The 11,213-nt window shown below is 41.1% G+C and overlaps 2 pseudogenes across 1 annotated transcript; both read right to left on the bottom strand.

Annotated features, from left to right (window-relative positions):
- Positions 1-4,418: 4,418 nt before the first annotated feature.
- On the bottom strand, positions 4,419-9,917 carry LOC105539140 (annotated as a pseudogene).
- Positions 9,918-10,371: 454 nt separating this feature from the next.
- LOC105539139 lies at positions 10,372-11,079 on the bottom strand (annotated as a pseudogene). Its single transcript, XR_001006011.1, has 2 exons — positions 10,827-11,079; positions 10,372-10,771 (listed from the first exon to the last, which is right to left on the bottom strand). The product of XR_001006011.1 is annotated as a xaa-Pro dipeptidase pseudogene (transcript).
- Between the last annotated feature and the right edge of the window lie 134 nt (positions 11,080-11,213).

The following is an 11,213-nucleotide window of genomic DNA, read 5'->3' as shown; positions in this document are numbered from 1 at the left end:
GGTGTGCGCCACCATGCCCAGCTAATTTTTGTAATTTTTTGGTAGAGACAAGGTTTCACCATGTTGGCCAGGCTAGTCTCAAACTCCTGACCTCAGGTGATCCACCTGCCTCAGCCTCCCAAAGTGCTGGGATTACAGGTGTGAGCCACTGTGCCAGGCCTCTTTTGTAAGTCTGGGAAAGTCTTTATTGTAAATTTTTGTGAATGGTAGAAATTTAAGTTGTGAAGGTTTTCTTCTTTCAGTATTCTAAAGATGTTGTTCCACTGTGTTCTAGCTTGCATTGTTACTGAACAGGAGTCAGCTATTATTATTTATATTACTTTATATATAACATGTCTTTTTCTCTCTGGGGGCTTTTAAGATTCTTTTTATCACTGCTGGGTGTGGTGGCTCATGCTTGTAATCGCAGCACTTTGGAAGGCCGAGGCGGGCAGATCATGAGGTCAGGAGTTCGAGACCAGCCTGACCAACACAGTGAAACCCCGTCTCTACTAAAATACAAAAATTAGCTGGGCGTGGTGGCAGGCACCTGTAATCCCAGCTACTCGGGAGGCTGAACCAGGAGAATTGCTCGAACCAGGGAGGTGGAGGTTGCAGTGAGCCAAGATCACGCCACTGCCCTCCAGCCTGGGCGACAGAACTAGACTCTGTCTCAAAAAAAAAAAAAAGAAAAATTTCTGTCACTGGTTTTAAGCCTCATGTTTATGATGTTTTATGGTTTACTTTTCTTTATATTTCTTGTGCTTTGGATTCATCGAACTTCTTAAATCTGTGGGTTTATAATGTTCATTACATTTGGGAAAAATTGCACTTTTTTTCCTTCAGATTTTTTTTTCCTATTTATTCCTCTCTCTCTTCTCCTTCAGAGATTCCAATTACATTTTATTAGGCCTCTTGAAGTTGTCCTGCAACTTGCTAATGCTCTGTTTATTTTTTGTCTGCCGTGCACGCGCATGTGTGTGTGTGTGTGTGTGTGTGTACTTCATTTTGGAGAGTTGCTGTTGTTGTATCTCACAGCTTACTAGTATTTCCTTTTGCAATGTGTAATCTGTTATTAATTCCATATAGTACATTTTTAGTCTCAGAAATTGTCATTTTTGTCTCTAGAAGATTAATTTGGGTCTTTGGGAAAATATTTTTTATATATCTACAAAACATGATTAGTCTTATACCTACCATCTTGGAACATATGGAATATCATTAATAATTGTTATTCTAATATCTTTTTATACTAATTTTATTATCTTTGTCTTTTCTGAGTCTGTTTCTATTGATTAATTTTTTTTCTTTTTTTTATTACACTTAAAGTTCTGGGATACATGTGCAGAATATGCAGTTTTGTTACATAGGTATACATGTGCCACGGTGGTTTGCTGCATCTATCAATCCATCACCTACATTAGGTATTTCTCCTAACGCTATCCCTCCCCTAGCCCCCCACCCACTGACAGGCCCCAGTGTGTGATGTTCCCTTCCCTGTGCCCATGTGTTCTCATTGTTCAACTCCCACTTATGAGTGAGAACATGTGGTGTTTGGTTTTCCGTTCTTGTGACAGTTTGCTGAGAATGATGGTTTAATTTTTGTCCTTAGCATAGGCTATTTTTTTCTTGCTTCTTTGCATGCCTGGTAAGTTTTGATTGGATCCCAGACATTGTGTAATTGTTTGGTGCCGGTTATCTTTATATTCTATATCTTATATTTTTATATTATAATAAATATTTTTACCTGGTTTTGGAACACAGTTACATTATTAGCAAGTAGTTTGGTCTTTTTGAGGTTTGCTTTTAAGCATTTTAAGGTAGGACTAGAGTGGCCTTTGGTCCTGAGCTAAATTTTCCCTTTACTGAGGCAATACGTTTCTGAATGCTCCACCTAATGGACTATGAATTACAAGGTGTTCTACTCTGCCTGGTGAGAACACAGACTATTCTTGGAGTAGTAAGCCCTGGCAGTGGCTACTCGTGCTCTTTTCTGGATGTTCCTTCCATAGTCTCATACAGTTTTCTCATATGCATGCACTGGTCAATACTCAGTTGAACATTTGAGGGGGACCTTTTGAATATTTCTGGAGTTCAATCTTTTTCTCTGCGCATATAATTTCTCTCCAGGGACCTGTCTTGCAAATTCTAACCACCTTTGCCTTCTCAGACACCCAGTTCTCTCTCCTCAATTCAGGGTGATGGCTGGGTTCTGTGTGGGTTCTACACCCCTGCAGTGTTGCCTGGACAGAAACATCTGTCCAGGCAGTAAACTAGGGCAACAGTGATTACCTTGTTTGTTTCTCTGAGTTTCAAGTATCTCTGTCCTATAGTGCCTGATGTCTGCTGCTTGAAAACCACTGTTACATGTTTATTTTCTTGGTTGTTTAGTCAAAGAGTAAATCCAATCACCTGTCACTCCATCTTGGTTATATATAAAACTCTTGTTGTTCTATTTTGTGATAAAACTCAAGTTTCAGGCCACGCATGGTGGCCTGGGCTCACACCTGTAATCCCAGCACTTTGGGAGGCCAAGATGGGCAGATGACTTTGAGGCCAGGAGTTTGAGACCAGATGGGCCAACACGGCAAAACCCAATCTCTACTAAAAATACAAAAATTAGCGGGTCATGGTGGTGTGTGCTTGTAAGCCCAGCTACTCGAGAGGCTGAGTTATACAATATATTACAATATATTAGGTTTAGGATTGTATACTCACCATCAATGTTTAGCAGTGTCTCCAGCCTCTGTCCTTTAGATGCCAGTGACATACTCCCAGTTGTCATGATAAAAAATATCTTTAGTCATTGGCAAATGTCCTCTAGGGGGCAAAATCACACCCTGTTGAGAATGACTGGGTTACATCAAGAGAACGAGTATAGAGAAAGGAGTACTGCCACTGGGGTTTGAGAAGTGCCAACATTTAAAGATTGGGTAGAAGAGGAGTAAAGGAGACAGGCAAGGAGTAGGCAATGGTATACAATGAAAACCAAGACTGAAGAGTGTCACAGAAGTCAATATAGGAGGGAATTCCAAAATGGTAGGAGTGATTGACTATGTGCAGTGCTACTATGGAATCAACTGAAATGAAGGCAGAAATGTGCTCATAGGATTTGGTAACATGGAGATTACAGGTGACCTAGACAAGAGTAATTGCTGTGTGGTAGTGGAGGTGAAACTCAGATTGTAGTGAGTAAAGAGTAAGTGGAAAACGAGTAAGTGGACATAACGTTTGTAGAAAACCCTTAAACAAATGAAAAAGTACAGAGAAATGGAGCAACATCTGGAGGGTTATGAGAGTTCAAAAAGGGTGTGCTATTGCTTTTAATGAGAGATACTAGAAGGTGTTTGTATGAGCTGAAGGAAAGAATCCAGTATATAAGAGTGCCATAATCCAAACATGTAAAGTGCTTGGAACTGCATTTAACAAGTAAACTGCATATTAAATATTAATATTACTCCATCAATTAGAGATTAAGTGGGCAATTGTGCTTTTAGACCCTGTAATAGACAGAATGTTTTTGTCCCCCTCCAAATTCGTATGTTGAAATATTAATCTCCAAGGTTAAGATTTTTTTTTTTTTTCAGAATTCCTTCAATTTTAACTGTGGGGATAAAAATCTGACAGCCACTGAAGATAGAATACAGTTACTGGGAATAATCACAATGCTGTTCTCTTTTATAAAGTGGATATGATAAGCATTATTTATTTAATTAATGTACATCACCAAAAATTGTCCTTATTCCTTGATTGTCTCTTTTTTTACCAGTCTCTTGTTGAAGTGGCCTCATTGTCTGGGGTAATACTTGAGGTTTGTTGTCTCACAGCCACGGAGATCAAGGATGCAGGCACACAATGAGTGAGGTTAAGAGTGGAAATTTAATTGGGAAAAGAAAGAGAATAGCTCTCTGCTACAGAGAGGGATCCGAAAAAATAAGTTGCTGGTCCACAGCAAAATGCAGAGGGTTTTATAGATGAGCTGACGGGGAGGTGGTGTCTGATTTACATAGGGTGCAAAAAACCGGTTAGGACCAGGTGTGTTATTTGCATAGGGCACGAATCTCTGGCCACCCCCACCTCAATCTTTATTATGCAAGTGGGTTCTCTGTCTGAGCTGTGCCATATTGCCCATTTCTTTCTTACTGTACACGTGTTAACAAAAAAGGGAAGATGGAGCTTCCATGGTGCATGCGCCTGTCCCCCACGTAGCCCTTTCCTATTGGTACAGCTGCTGGCATTCCCCTGTGTAAGCTTCCAGCTTGCTTATCTATATTTGCAGCTTGATTTTTCAGGCTGTTCTTTGTAGGAAAAGAAATGATTTTTTGGGCTGCTTACTGTTTGAAGGGAAGCTCTGCTGAGGACTCGTTTGCCCTCACTATCTGCCTAAATAATTTCTTTCTACCTAAATCTGCCTAAATAATTTCTTTCTACCTCCTGCATCATCGCTCTTCAAAGAGAGGATACCTGGCCTCCACATTGGCCCATATGATGCTGCCACTGGTCAGATCTCGGACTACACTAGGCAGCTCAGAGACCTCTGCTGTTATCTGCCACGTTGCATCTCAGTCTCTCAGAGTTGCAGTGTGGGGGGCCTTGTTCATTGTGTTAAAGTCAATGGTGACACTGAAAGCCACACCAATCTCATCAGTCCTGGCATAGCATCTTCCAATTGACCCAGAGGAATCATCTACTTTGTGAGACAACCTGTGCCTGGTCAGGGCTTTCAGTAATTCCTTGACAAATGGCATGAACTCCTGGTTTTGGCTCAGTGAGAGGGCATAACATTTGAATAGAGTGACTACAGCAGGGAAACTGAGGAATGTTCTCTGTTCATCTCCTTCTCTTACATGGAATATATGTTCATGATCCTGCTCAGGCTGAAGAAGGGTTCAGTTACATTCAGAATAACTTCTTCCACATAGAGTGTTTTCTGGAATCTCATCATGTTTGGCCACATCTTTTGTTAACTGAAATGTTTTCCCTTCAGTTTCAATTGTAAATTCCCCTTTCTCATTCAACAGCATCTCAATTTCTGTAATGTAACATTCATCACAAATGGTGAGATACTCCATTACCAGTTTTGCATCCTTCTTATATGCCTTACCAACTGCTTCCTTATTGGGTGTTAGGTAGACCGCTTCATATTCCTTCCTTGTGAATTGAGACTCTGCACTCAAACAAATGTCTGGGTTATTTACATAGTTTGGATACTAACCTATTATGTGTCATACACATTGCAGACATCTTTTTCTGGTCTCTCCTGTGTTAACGTTATGTTTTGTGCTCACTTTGGCAGCACATATACTAAAATTAGAATGATACAGAGAAGATTAGCATGGCTCCTGTCTGTGCAAGGATGACACGCAAATTCATGAAATGTTATCTCTATGTTTTATTTTGTCATTCTAACATTTTCTTTTTGTCATTAGTCAAATATATCAAACCTTTTCTTTATTTTAATATTTTTCGGCATATTCTGTTCAAAAACTTTTTCTTTGTGGGTTTTGATTTTTTATGTCTTCCTCTCCCAATGTCATGAAGATATTTTCCCCTAATTTAGAATCTTTTCTAAATGTTTAGAAAGTTTGCTTTTCAGATTAATGTTTTTAATTCATATGGAATTCATTTTTTTTTGCATATGGCTTGATACAAGGATGTACCCACTTTTATTAACTTCCAAATGGATAGCCAAGTGTCCCACACCATTGACTGACTAGTCTTTCCTTTTCCCACTGATTAGTAACACTGCCAAATCTCCATATGTGTGTAGTTTGGATATTGGTTCATTTGTCTATTGCCATGCCAATATGACAGTGTTTTAACTATTGTGATTTAAAATAAGGCTTGATACTTAGTCAGGCAAATCCTTCTTCTTGTTTATCTTCACAATATTCATGTTTCTTCTTGTTCCCTTATTCTTCTATGTGAATTTTAGAACTAGCCTGTTAATGCCATGAAGAAAACCTTTGGAATAATATTTATGTGATATACAATGCTTTAATCCCTTCATTTTAAATCTTTCTGTGTCCTTACTTTCAGGCATGTCCTTTGTAAACAGCATCTATTGGGATAGAAAGCAGTACAATCTAATAGTTTGTCTTTTCAGAGGAAAGTTATGTTTATTAACATTTATTGAGGTATATTTGTGCTGCTTTAAAAAATCATTTTACCTTGTGTTTTCTATTTCTTTGCCTTCTCCCCTTCCCTTTTTTCTTCCTCCGTTTCTTCCATCTATATGATTAATCGCATTTTACTTATTTCGTTTTTTGCTTCTCTGTAGAAATTTTACATTCTATTTCTATTCTTTTAGTAGTTGCCTTTACACTTTAACATATATACATTGAAAAGTCTAAAATAAATCAATGTCTTTAATCTCTTTTTAAACAGTAAAAGATTCTTAGCTTCATTCCATCTTTATTTCCAAGTTTTGGTTCCTTAGTTTGAACTGTTTTTCATCACCTCCACCAACATTGGTCAATATTATTTTTTAAATACCAATACTTAACTTTACTTATGTTTGCCAATTTTTTTCTTTTCCTTGCTTCTTTAATCTACCTCTTTACATCTAGGTTTTGGGTTCTTTTAGCTGAACTATATTCTTTAGAAGCAGTTTAAGTGAGGACTTAGAAACTCAGTTTTGTATTTTTTTTTTTTTTTGCCTGAAGATATATTTACTTTGCCCTCTTTTTTTTCATGAGAATTTAGTTGAGTGTACAAATATAGATGGCCAAATATTTTTCCTTAACTCTTTGCAGAAATTGTTCCATTGTTTTCTGGTATCTATGATAACGAATGGGGAGACTTTTTGATGTAATGATCACTCTTTTTGAGTAATATCCTTTCTCTAGGTGATATGGATATTTTCTCTTTGCATTTCATATTTTGTTACTTCCCTATAGTATATGTAGGAGAATTTTGTTGTTCTTTTCAGTGCTAGGAATAATCTTTTAATGTGAGAATTTAAGTCATTCTTAAGTTCTGAAAAAGTTATTATTCAATTTCTATTTCAATATTGCTTTTCCCCTCACTTTCCGTGTTCTCTTACAATTTCTTTTAGACCCATTTGGGCCTGTCTCTCTCTCTCTCTACTTCAGTTCTCTTAACTCTTTTTTCTGTTTTCTTTCTTTCTTTCTTTCTTTCTTTCTTTCTTTCTTTCTTTCTTTCTTTCTTTCTTTCTTTCTTCTTTCTTAGGCAAGGTCTTGCTCCATCATCCAGGTTGGAGTGTAGTGGCATGATCACAACTCACTGCAGCCTTGGTATCCCAGGGTCAAGAGATCCTCCCACCTCAGTCTCCTGAGTAGCGGGGACTATAGGCATGTGCCATCATGCCCGGCTAATTTTTAAAATTTTGTTGTAGAGATGGGATCTTGTTATGTTGCTCAGGCTGGTCTCAACCTCCTGAACTCAAGCAATCCTCCTGCCTTGGCCTCCCAAAGTGATGGGATTACAGGCATGAACCACCATGCAGGCCTTAACTTTTGTATTTTCCATTTTATTGCCACATATAATGCATTCTAACATCTTCATCAGCTCCATTTTCTAAATCATTAATTATTTCCTCAGCTATGAATAATCTGTTTTTGGCCCAACCATTAAATATGAAGGTTTGTGTGCACTTATTTCAGTGACTATGTGTTCATTATCAAGATTTCTATTTGGTTAAAAAAAGTTTTTAATTCTTAAAAAAATTAAAACAATAATTTAAAATATTTTAATAATGCATTGTGTTTATGCTGCTTCTCTCTTTAAATATAAAAACATTTATTTAACATTTTTATACTGATTTATTTGCCATTTTCTATTGCAAATTCCTACTATTTGTTGCATCTTCTGATTTTCTTTTATGTGGCTTATTAACTCATGTGGTTCAAAATTATTTTCTGTAGTAAACTCACTCTTAGCGAAAGTTGAGTCTCCATGACTTCAGACATATCTTCTTCTTTATAGGATGATTTGAGTTTGCTTCTTCTAAATCTCAGTGGATTTTTACCAATTCTGGATCTTTTTTTTGTGATAATTTCTTGGCTTCAAGTGTGCCACCAGTTGGAGTGTGTCCATTAAAGGCCAATGATTTCTTATGAGTCTAAACTTTTAGCCATGACACCTGATGGGTAGCTTTCTTACTGTGTATCCAGGCCAACAGAGGAGTATTTCGAGTCCAATTTTATGGTCTGATGGCATTTGTCATCACTAGCTTTTAGTAGGGATTCAAGTTCAGCACCTTGTCTTGTAGGAACCTGAAGTATAGGAACGCCTCCTGTCCCTACGGTTTTTGCCAGTTTCTAATCCTTGTGGGAGTCCTTAGGCTTTGTCTGCTGTTCCCTACCCTGACTTTGATTTCCTGCTCTATTCCAGGGACCTGAGAATTTTCTTTTTCTTTTTCTTTTTTTTTTTTTGAGCTAGAGTCTGGCTCTGTCCCTCAGGCTGGAGTGCAGTAGCCTGATCTCAGCTCACTGCAAGCTCCGCCTCCTGGGTTCACTCCATTCTCCTGCCTCAGCCTCCCGAGTAGCTGGGACTACAGGCGCCCGCCACCTCGCCCGGCTAGTTTTTTGTATTTTTTAGTAGAGACGGGATTTCACCGTGTTAGCCAGGATGGTCTCGATCTCCTGACCTCGTGATCCGCCCATCTCGGCCTCCCAAAGTGCTGGGATTACAGGCTTGAGCCACCGCGCCCGGCCGAGAATTTTCTTTTACTATTGTTATTACTGTTATTTTTTGAGACAAGGTCTCACTCTGTTGCTCAGGCTGGAGTGCAGTGGTGTGATCATGGCTCACTGCAGCCTTGACCTCCCCAGGCTCAGGTGATCCTCCCACCTCTGCCTCACAAGTAGTTGGGACTACACACACACACACACCACCATACCTGGCTATTTTTTTTTTTTTTAATATTTTTTGTAAAGATGGGGTCTGACCATGTTGAGCAGGCTGGTCTCAAACTCATAGGTTCAAGCCATCTGCCTGCCTCAGCCTCCCAAAGTGCTAGGATTACAGATGTGAGCCACTGTGCCTGGCTGCTTTTATTATTCATGAGTTTGGTTACATATTTAATTTTTTCTTTTTGTTGTATTTTCTCTAGTGTTTCTATGTTTATCATATGGAGGGACAGCCTTTCCACATTAGGAAGCTTGCCAGATTATCAGAAGTCACCAGAAGTCGCTTTTTTTTTTTTTTTTTCCTAGTTTTAGAGGAGATTTTTATTCCCCGACTAGTTAAGAAAGAATTCTCAAGTCCCCAGTGGCACAAAAGATGGCAGAAAAATAGCTTAAAACCTTTTCTTCTTTTTTCCCATCCACCTATCGCATCCACTCACACGTTTCCTGACACCCACGGTGGGTCAGACAGCGCGCAGATAAATGAGACGTGGTCCCCAAGAAGGCGCCTCCAGGCTCTCCAGGGCAAGGACCACAACAAAACTGCATCACAGAGTGATCCTGCCCTGGAGAGGGAGCTCGAGGAGGCAGAAGTGTTAGTACGTCTCTCTGGCTGCAGATGTCCCAGGGGCTTCGTTCAGCCTGGGCACCGGCAATCGGGGGCGCCCTCCTCAAATCTGGCCAGGGACACGTTACGATGTGACACTTTCCCCAGAGACCCATCTTCCCACCATCTTCAGAGGGCGTGACCCCTCTCTCCCCACTCGGTCCCCACAGGAACAGACTCCATCTCTCGTTTTTGCTATCTCAGTCCTCATCCCTACCCCCCTGCTCTAAGCTCTCAGGGGCCCACAGATCAGATGGCTTCCGCGGCCATCACTGTTTCCCCTGTATATGTCCTGTGGCCAGAGCCGCAGGTGGGCGCGCACGGCAGGTGCACAGCATGAGCACAGCAGGCATACACGCTGACCGGATGCCACTCAGCTTTCAGGCGTACTCCTGCAGGTGGCTGCTCCTGGCTGACAGCTTCCTGGAGCACTGGGCTGTGGCCTCTGGCTTCGAGCTCATCTCTCCAAGAGCCACCCTGGTCCACACAGGAGGTGGCAGCAAGGCCAACCTAGGGTCTTGGGATAGGGGTGGAGGGAAGGTCGAACAGTTTGTAGACAGGGGTGAGATCTCCCCAGAGCTCAGCTTCACGATATCCTGCTTCCAACAGCAGCCAAGTGCAATGTATGGACTCTGTGTGGATCCCGACTTGAACAAACCAATGCTAAAAAGAGTTTAGGATCAATATGAACTAGATATCCATGACATTAAGGAGTTACAGTTCATTTGTGATAATGGATGTGATATTGGCATGGTGGTTATGGAAAAATAAAAAAAAAGTTCTCATCAACTGAGATACCTACTGGAGTATTTACAGGTGCCATGACATGATATCTGGAGTTTGGCTTTAAAATGCTCTAGCAAACAAAACTAACACAAAAACCTGATGGGGACTTCGGGTTCACTATACTTTCTATTATTCTGGATATTTAAATTTCCTTTCCAAATCATATTCTTTCATTCCCACTTTTACAGCCTTCATTATTACCTCACGGTGGGCCTCACTGGAGATTTTATTGGTGTAGAGCAGAACCTCCAGCTCCATGTCCGTCTTAAACACTTGGCACTCAACGATCTCTGGGTGAAGAATGGTGTTGCTGACTTTGAACTTGCTGATGCCCTCGAAGGAGGCCTCCCTGCAGACGCTGCTGCTGTCCGTGTTGACGCCATGCAAAGTGAGGAGGACAGAGGGCTTCTGTGACGTCAGGACACTGGCAATCTCATCTGCGTCCTGGACGTCGTCCACAGCATACTTCTCCTTGAAGTGCTCGTTGGAATGGATCTTTCCCATCCAGGTGGCATGGTTGGCAGGAAGCCTGGGCACAAACAGGGCCGACTTCCCAGTGTCAGCGTCGATGACGCCGTAGCAGCCTGGCTCGGTGACACCGAACACCCAGTGAAAGAAGGACTCCTGGCGAAAGAGGACCCCAGCGTAGGTGCCTCCCGGCCGCACCACCACTGAGGCGGCCTGCACAGCAGGGTTCTTCCGCAGCCGCGCACAGCGGCGCTGCCGGTTCAAGGCAAAGAGCGCCAGTGGCAGGCACCTTCAGGGTTTCCTTCCTCAGCCAAAACAACGGTCCAGTGGCCGCCGCCATGTTCGCCTGGCACCGGCGTCAAGTGAAGTCTGAAGTCACTCCTACCCAGTTACATTTGACAGTGGAGAAAATTAAAGCTCAGAAAGGGTAAGTGCATTTTCCAACATTTCCAGTCTATCAACGATGCAGCCAGTAGTGGAATCTGGTTCTGTTAAGCTCTAGA

This window comes from Mandrillus leucophaeus, unplaced genomic scaffold (assembly GCF_000951045.1).
Source record: "Mandrillus leucophaeus isolate KB7577 unplaced genomic scaffold, Mleu.le_1.0 Scaffold20, whole genome shotgun sequence".
Classification (NCBI taxonomy): domain Eukaryota; kingdom Metazoa; phylum Chordata; class Mammalia; order Primates; family Cercopithecidae; genus Mandrillus; species Mandrillus leucophaeus.
Note: the sequence above shows the minus strand (reverse complement) of the source record. Positions and strands in the feature narration are given on the sequence as shown.